A 5806-nucleotide genomic window follows, 5' to 3' on the forward strand; every position below is an offset into this window, starting at 1 on the left:
AGAGAGAGAGAGAGTGTGTGTGTGTGTATGTGTGCGCGCGCGCACATGTGATCATGTTGCCCTCTAGTGGCTAATTCACAGAAAGGTTAATGAACTTACTACTGGAGAACTGATCCAGAATTTTTCCCGTTAACTTTCACGTGAACTGGATCGGATCCATTTGCCATCCAGCAAGAACTCGTTTAGATGAAGTTGTAAAGGGGAGATGGAAGAGGATCCATAATCTCATTTTGGTTCTCCAAGTATGTCAAATATTCATCTAATAACTGTGTATGTTTTTCACAGTTTATGCATTTATCTTCCCAGATTTTAGGCCTACAATGCAGGTGAAAACAAGAGACTTTAGAAGTTAGACAGAACTTCATGCACGAAGGAATAAAACCAGAGTGGCAGATAATACCCCTCACCTCTCTCAGGGTATGGGATGCTACATGGCTGTCAGGCAGAATTGGAGAGGAAATTTGTCTTTCAGAACTGGAAAACAGTATGAAAAACAAAAGATGAAGAATTTATAACTGAATTTTCTTATATGATCATTAGCCATCTGAATGAATGAGAAAAATGTTGCAGAGAGGATACCTGGCTTTTGTTGCTGTTGTTGTTGAATTAAATAAAAACGCTTAAATTAAATTTTCTTACCAGCCACATTTGGCTCCTTCTCTTTGGGTAGCCAGTGGGGAGGTGTTTGTGGATGCCCACAGCTGTTCTATAGTCAAGAGAAAGGGAGGGCATCAGGAAGTGCAGTCCTGCTCTTCAGACCCACCACAACTGGAGGAACCCCTGAGTTCTGCAAGCAAGAACTGGAGTTTCAAATTTGGTGACTGAATTGAAAAATCAAGGGGGAAACATCAGTTTTCATTTAACCAAAAGAGAAATGTGTCAGATTTTTCAGTAAAATTAAAATTTTAATTTTGGGTGACTCCAAAATATTTTGTTCAGCATAAAAGGAACTAGTTTAACTGTTTTCTGTAACTTCTTTTCCTTTTTATTTAGGTCAATTTGAAATGGATTATGCAATTTAAAATGAAAACTAGAAATCGCAAATTAAACAGTGTTAAAATGTCAAAATAAATGTTTAAACTATTCACACATTTCCCTCCATTCTTTGGCCTGAACCATTCTGACGCTGAATTTATAAATCTTTGATTTTTATTGACAATGCTAGATGGGAGGAAGAGCTCTTCCCACTGCTCCTGGCTCCTGCTCTATATGCCGGATAAGAGGAAGGTGCCCTGATTGTTACAGTTCCCACTTGGGAGGCCTGTTTGCTGCAGTTCTCAATTTTTCAGTCTTTGATAAATGGATGTGAGAGAGATGACAGCTCAGGGTTGGCTTCTGGTGCTGTTCTTTGGGAGAGTTAGAGAGAAGGGGACCCCTGCTGCTACGTAAGAACATAAATGCCACACTGGGTCAGATCAATGACCCATCTAGCCCAGAATCCTGTCTCCAACGCCGGCAGAAGTGGAAGCTTTAGAGGGAGACCATGAACTCAACATCTCTAGAGTGATGTATTCCATATTTATTACCCTTTTTGGTATCCATGATCATTGGTTTAGAGACACCAGAGGAAACATCTCCAACTACAATTAAGATGTTTCCTAAAATTTTATATAAGACAAACTACTTAACCACAGACCATCTGCTCTTGCCAATTTATTAATGCCTTTTTCTGTAAATATTCTTTGCATTTTCAGTGGTCTTCAAGGAAGTAATTGCTTCATTTTTGTTGTGATGTTACTTCTGAACCCATAGTACTCCTTGGTGCTATGTGGGCTGTTCTACATGTTCATTAATGTACAGTACCTACTGCACATTAAATTTAGTACTTGCAAAAGGGAGTACTAAATAAATGTGCAGCAGGGTGCCCTACTGTGCATTAGCACTATCACACGATTTTTTTTTTTTTTACGGTTAATGCATGGTAGACTAATACTACTGTGTGTTAGCCTAATAGCACGGTTTTTGCCATAACACTGTAATGCGCAGTCAATCAGTCTCCTGCGCATTAATTATCTTGCGTAGATGCACGCGGTAAGTACTAAAGAGTAATGTTTGTCAAATTAGAATACACAATGTTCTTTTTAATTCCTAGTAGAATTTTATAGATTAGTTCAATCTAAATCTGCTAAAATTCCTAAAATGGTTGTTCAGGTCTCCTCTCCCATTATCAGAACCTTAACAAAAGCATTAGTACCCTCTCTAATATTGCACAAAATTGTTTGCCCAGTAAGTCCTAGCACCCACCTAAACTTTACTGGATAACTATAAAACCAGGGTGCACAGATACAATTTTGTGGACAGATCCTGCTATCATTTATCCCAATATATATCTGGAATTAGTAACTGCATTCACTTCAGTGGAGTTGCTCTGGTTTTACACAGATATGACTGAGAACAGAATTTGGTCCCGGTCACCCATGTCCACTAGTAGCTTACAGATTATATTGCTTTGAAAATCCTTCTACCCTCCACAACTCCTGCAAGCCAGTGTGACACTACAGTCCTACAGCTAGTGTAGACAAGCCTGAGCTGGCTTTAACTTAGCTAGCTCAGGTCTCAATAATAATATGGTGGGACGGGATGCAGCATGGGATCCAGTATGGGCTGAAAACTTGCCTGCCTGGAACTTCATGCTATGCTGGTTAGATTGCTCCTAATACCAGAGGTATTTCAGGTATCTATATACTACACTGTAGTCTGTAGACACTGTAGTGACAGTGGTGGCATTTGGGTTCCTCCTACCGGAGCCTACCCACGCAACCTAGTTGGAGTAGGGCAGGAGTGCCTCTGGAACTTCCTCCTGCCCGGCTCCCCTCTGTCAGTTGGGGACAGCAGGGAAAGTGGTGGGTCATGCCACTGAACACAGAGGGGAAGGGATTGTTGCTGAGGATGGGGGAGGGAGAGCAGGATTCTTACCTGATTTGGAGAGTTTAAAAAGTCCCTGGATGCTGTTCCTGTGGTGTAGTCTAAAAGCAGTGGTGCAACTGCACCATTGCACCCCTCTAGGACTACCCCTGTGTGTATGGCATGTAGAAGTAGCTAAATCTCAACATTTCTAGTCAAGCCTGGGGAAAATTTTGACATTTCAAAACAACATTTTTCACTTCAATTGGAACAAAACTCAATTTTCTGGAATTGCAGATGAACCGACAGCATGAAAAAATATTTCAGACATATTGCTGTGTCCAAAATGAAACGTTCTCTAGGGAACAAGCAGCTACCCTGTGAACATGACAAGAACCATCAGTTTTATTCAGCTGCTTCAGAGGTCCATGGTTCTTATGCAGCCCTGGCTGAGAACTGCCCCAGAGCCCAAGCCCCTTGGCTTCTAGACTCCAGAGCCAGCTGGCTCCATGGGCTGCTCAACTGTCAGGGTACATGGGTCCCCTAGCCTGGCTAGTCCATGCTGCCACCTAGTTGGGGAATGTGGAAGCACTGAGGTCTTCATGGCAAAGCTACACTGCAGTGATGGACCCTGGAAATGCATTTTGAACCAAGTGGCAAGCAACCTGAAGCCCAAGAAAACCCAGGATTTTCTGGTTCTTCAGTCCAGATATACTTAGAGCTTCAATTTGATCCAGAGCAGTGGCAACCCATAGGGGGTACACAGGGGTGCACTTGCACCCCCTGAGAGTGCTGGTGCACCCCCTGTCAGGCCACGCTCCTTGTTTAGGTGACAGGCAGGGGGGCAGGCGGGAGTGCCAGTGCCCACCCTGAGAGTGCTGGCTGGGGAGTGGGGCTGCCAGCAAAAGCAGCTGCGCTGCTTCGGGAAGTGGCGGTGGGACTTCCGTCAGCAGGCCACATTTTGGTGAGTGAGATTGGCTGCAGGGGGATTCCCCGCCTCCCTGTCAGTGAGATCAGCCACCAGGGGACCCTCCCCTAGTTGCTGACTGGTGTCAGGGGGGGCATGTATCCCCCCTGACTCGAGGCACCAGTTGCCTGTGATCCAGAGTTCTCAGGGCTTGTAGGTCTTTGTTGCAGTGCAGAGAAGCTAGACCCTAAGAGTTGCAGCTAAAGCCAAGGTCTCCTAGGGCTTCCAGGCCCCTGGCTCCACCTGTGGGGCCATGAACCTCTGGAGCAAGTGGTTAGCTGCCTCAGGTCTGAATGTGGCAATGTATAAACTAGTAGGAAAGTGGACAGGTGTCTATCAGACCTACCTGTTGTTTGCTGAAAGTTACTGGTTTTGATGAAGCCTCCACAAAACACTCTTGTTTGCATGAAATGGCATTTTTGGAAGAAATTATTTTCAGAACATTCCCGATCAGATGTCAAAGTTTCCTGTAAATTAGTCTTAGGATTGCTCAACAGTGAGTGGACAGCAGCCTGCAAAGATCTGAAATCAATCAGATTTTCTTTCTTTTTCACCAAAGTGACAAGAAGAAAACATAGTAGTTAGGCCAGCCATTTCTTCTTTTTCTCTACTTAATTTCAAGGACTACATCTCCTAAATACTGAAACCTGAATGGGATCAGGGAAGGGGTGGGCAATTATTTGGGCCTGTGGGCCACATAGGGAGTTTTGCTGAGCTGTCAACCCCCTCTCCCATGAAAACAACTTACTAAAACTCCCTATGTGGGATGGGGCTGTGGATGGATGTGGGGTGGGGGCAGTGGTATTCCGGAGCAGAATGGGCAAGTGAGGCTGAGATCACAAAGTGGAGTCATGGGGTGGTGACAGCATGGGGCTGAGGCCCAGGGCAGAGCTGCAATCCGCTGCCTGCATGCCCCTGTGACAAGTGCTGGTTCCATGGGCAGGGGCATGCAGGGAACAGATTGCGGCTCTTCCCCAGGCCCTGGCCCTGTATTGTTATCATCCCTAGATCCCAGGGTCTCCCTGGCCCCATGCATTTCACTCCTTGATGCCACTCCCCATTGGTCCACAGCCCAATCCCAGCCCCCTGCTGCAGAACCTGCCTGTACAGATCTTGTTTCTGGTGGTGGGCATGGGGTGGATGGGCAGCAGGGCTTGTTCTGGCAGTTGCAGCTAGAAGGAGCTGCTGCTTCCAGGGCTGTCCAGAAATGCAGCCTGGCTGCTGCTCTCTCCCAGCTCTGCTGTTTGCCTGGGGGCAGAGAGAACTGCTGCACATGTCATGGCCCAGGCTGCCCGCCATCCTTGGGCCAGGTGGGACCTAGGCACCTGCAGCAGGATGGACAAAATCCCTCTGTGGGCTGGATGAGACCTGCAGGCTGTATTTTGCCCACCCCTGGGTCTGGGAAGGAAAGCCAAAGGAAATGAGCTAAACTTCCTATAACTCATTTTCTGCCCACAGGTGTACTTTCACATACATCTCTCTTACCGGTGCCTGCAAATGCCCAATAACAGGCAATTACTGAACTTGGGGTAAAAACTGGATGCACACACTTCCAAAACAAACTGGATATCCTTTTTCTTTAGTAAAACTGTGGAAGAGATTACATTTGTGATTGGGGATCCTACCGCAAGGAGTTATGTGCCCTGTGGAGGGCTTGAAAGGTCGGCTGCTTTTTACACATCATTAAGCACTTTGCTAAGATCGGGGACAGTGGGAGTAGGATTCTGGAAAGTGTGGGGGCAAAAAGGCTCTGAACTCAGGTTAAAGTTAAGGCATGGCCCTGCTCTGGCTCGTAGGGTAGCTAAGGACAGCCCTGCAGCTGGGATGCGGTGGGGCAGATTTGTGGTGTGCCTTGTGCCTGCTTTTTACTGACTTTGTTTAGTTGTGATTTGTCCCAAAATCAAGTAAAAGCTGCTGCTATCGGGGCGTCCCTGGGTGCAACAATCCCAAAGCAGATGAGGATTTTCTCCGTGGGGGGGGGGGGGGGGGGGGGGG

The sequence above is a fragment of the Gavialis gangeticus genome, unplaced genomic scaffold (assembly GCF_001723915.1).
Source record: "Gavialis gangeticus isolate Ggan-Ray unplaced genomic scaffold, GavGan_comp1, whole genome shotgun sequence".
Taxonomy (NCBI): Eukaryota; Metazoa; Chordata; order Crocodylia; family Gavialidae; genus Gavialis; species Gavialis gangeticus.